Source organism: Salmo salar, chromosome ssa20, assembly GCF_905237065.1.
Source record: "Salmo salar chromosome ssa20, Ssal_v3.1, whole genome shotgun sequence".
Taxonomy (NCBI): domain Eukaryota; kingdom Metazoa; phylum Chordata; class Actinopteri; order Salmoniformes; family Salmonidae; genus Salmo; species Salmo salar.
In genome coordinates this window covers 88,157,449-88,161,075 of record NC_059461.1, presented here as the reverse complement: position 1 = coordinate 88,161,075, position 3,627 = coordinate 88,157,449, and positions in this window count along the sequence as shown.

Here is a 3,627-nt window from a genome sequence, read left to right as displayed (position 1 = left end):
ACTGTAAGGGTTGAACATAAAAAAACATTAAAAAAATTATAATAAATACAGCAAGAGTCGCAGCACAGAATGAAGAAATAAAACAGCACTAAAATGTGTATTGGTTAGTTTCACCACTGTTGTTAGGGAAAACAATAACATTTATCTTAACTCCCCACCAATCAATACATGTCTAAGATTTCTTCCTGAGATTGCTATAATAGTGTGTGTGTAATCAAATAAAACATTTAAATAATAATTTAGCCGTTGTACAGTAGACTTTAAAAGGATAAAAGTGATGATCCAAAGAATGTTATTTGCACTCTCCTTGAAAGCTTGAGAAATGTGCTTTTACTTTGACTGAGTGATGATTTTAGAGTATGTGTATAACATGTCGAATGTAACTGTCGATAAGCGGATGATGACCAAGTGATTGCTATTGCTCAATTTAACATAATGTCCTAGGGTTGTCATCTGATGAAGATCATCAAAGGTTAGTGCTACATTTAGCTGTGGTTTGGGTTTATGTGACATTATATGCTAGCTTGAAAAATGGGTGTCTGATTATTTCTGGCTGGGTACTCTGCTGACATAATCTAATGTTTTGCTTTCGCTGTAAAGCCTTTTTGAAATCGGACAGTGTGCTTAGATTAAAACCTGTTATGGCTAAGGGGCAGTATTGACACGGCTGGATAAAAAACGTACCCGATTTAATCTGGTTACTACTCCTGCCCAGTAACTAGAATATGCATATAATTATTGGTTTTGGATAGGAAACACTCCAAAGTTTCTAAAACAGTTTGAATGGTGTCTGTGAGTATAACAGAACTCAAATGGCAGGTCAAAACCTGAGAAGATTCTGTACAGGAAGTACCCTGTCTGACCATTTCTTGGCCTTCTTTGTCATCTCTATCCAAAACAAAGGATCTCTGCTGTTACGTGACACTTCCTACGGCTCCAATGGGCTCTCAGAAGGCGGCAAAAAGCTGAATCGTGGCTTTGCAGGCTCTGGCTGAAAAAAAGTAGCGCGTTTGGGTAGTGGCTGGTTACAGTACTGTGAGACTCAGGCGCGTGCCCGCGTCGACCGAATGCTTTGTTTTCTTTCCTCTGTTTACCTAAACGCAGATTCCCGGTCGGAATATTATCGCTTTTTTACGAGAAAAATGGCATAAAAATGGATTTTAAACAGCGGTTGACATGCTTCGAAGTACGGTAATGGAATATTTAGATTTTTTTTGTCACGAATTGTGCCATGCTCGTGACCCTTATTTACACTTCGGATAGTGTCTTGGAACGCACGAACAAAACGCCGCTATTTGGATATAACAATGGATTATTTTGGACCAAACCAACATTTGTTATTGAAGTAGCAGTCCTGGGAGTGCATTCTGACGAAGACAACAAAGGTAATCAAACTTTTGTAATAGTAAATCGGAGTTTGGTCAGGGCTAAACTTGGTCGGTGTCTAAATGGCTAGCCGTGATGGCTGGGCTATCTACTGAGAATATTGCAAAATGTGCTTTCACCGAAAAGCTATTTTAAAATCGGACGCCTCGATTGCACAAAGGAGTGCTGTATCTATAATTCTTAATTCTTAATCTATAATTCGGGGGGCTAGGGTCAGTCTGTTACATCTGGAGTATTTCTCTTGTCTTATCCGGTGTCCTGTGTGTATTTAAATATGCTCTCTCTAATTCTCTCTTTCTCTCTTTCTGTCTTTCTCTAGGACCATGCCTCAGGACTACCTGGTATGATGACTCCTTGCTGTCCCCAGTCCACCTGGCCGTGCTGCTGCTCCAGTTTCAACTGTTCTGCCTGCGGCTATGGAACCCTGACCTGTTCACCGGACGTGCTTGTTGCACCCTCGACAACTACTATGATTATTATTATTTGACCATGCTGGTCATTTATGAACATTTTAACATTTTAACATCTTGACCATGTTCTGTTATAATATCCACCCTGCACAGCCAGAAGAGGACTGGCCACCCCTCATAGCCTGGTTCCTCTCTAGGTTTCTTCCTAGGTTTTTGGCCTTTCTAGGGAGTTTTTCCTAGGGAGTTTTTCCTAGCCACCGTGCTTCTTTCACATACTTTGCTTGCTGTTTGGGGTTTTAGGCTGGGTTTCTGTACAGCACTTTGAGAATATCAGCTGATGTACGAAGGGCTATATAAAAATGGATTTGATTTGATTTGATTAGTAAAAGACAAGATGGATTGAAAAACTGTGGTCACTCTCAGAGGTTCTTTGTTTTGACCGTGTGACTAAGTTGAACAGAGGCGGAGTGGAAAAATACCAGCTCCTTCTTACAATACCTTCAAACAGATGGTGAGTTCTGTACTACAGTCCCATAGATCTAGAATCTCAATTCTTCTTTGTTGGCTGTTGTTATATTCTCATCATATTTCAGCTGTAGCGATGGCATTTGAATCGAGGTCAAACTGAAGTCAACGGGAGCTGGGCCTTTGTTCTGCCTGCTTTAACCTCTCTCGGGTATGTGGGACGAAATCGTCCCACCTAGTCAACAGCCAGTGGAATCGAGTGGCGTGAAATACAAAAACCTTAAAAATGCTATAACTTCAATTTCTCAAACATGTGACTATTTTACACCATTTTAAAGAAAAGGCTCTCGTTAATCTAACCACATTGTCCGATTTCAAAAAGGCTTTACAGCGAAAGCAAAACATTAGATTATGTTAGGAGAGTACCCAGCCAGAAATAATCACACAGCCATTTTTCAAGCAACTAGCATGCATCACAAATACCCAAAACACAGCTAAATGCAGCACTAACCTTTGATGATCTTCATCAGATGACACTCCTAGGACATTATGTTATACAATACATGCATGTTTTGTTCAATCAAGTTCATATTTATATCAAAAAACAGCTTTTTACATTAGTATGTGACGTTCAGAACTAGCATACACCCCCTGAAAACTTCCGGTGAATTTACTAAATTACTCTTGATAAACGTTTACAAAATACATAATAATTATTTAAAGAATTATAGATACAGAACTCCTTTATGGAATCGCGGTGTCAGATTTTAAAATAGCTTTTCGGCAAAAGCACATTTTGCAATATTCTGAGTAGATAGCTAGGCCATCAAGGCTAGCTAAACAGACACTCGCCAACATCGAGGCTCAGTAAACTCAGAATTACTAGTAGAAAAATTGGATTACCTTTGCTGTTCTTCGTCAGAATGCACTCCCAGGACTACTACTTAAACCACAAATGTTGTTTTGGTTCAAAATAATCCATAGTTATGTTCAAATATCCTCCGTTTTGTTCGTGCGTTCAGGTCCCTATCTGAAGGGTGACGCGCGGATGCATGTCGTGACAAAACATTTCAAAATATTCCATTACCGTACTTCGAAGCATGTCAAACGCTGTTTAAAATAAATGTTTATGCTATTTTTCTCGTAAAATAGCGATAATATTCCAACCGGGCGACATTGTTTTCGTTCAAAGGCTGAAAGAAAAACATGGCCACTTCTCGGGGCCGTGCATCTCCTGTCTCTGAGCCACCAGCCTGACCACTCACAAACAGCGCTCCTGTACCTAGCCCAGAGACAGCAGAGATCTCATTCCTCTTTCTGGCGCCTTCAGAGAGCCTATGGGAGCCTTAGAAATTGTCACGTTACA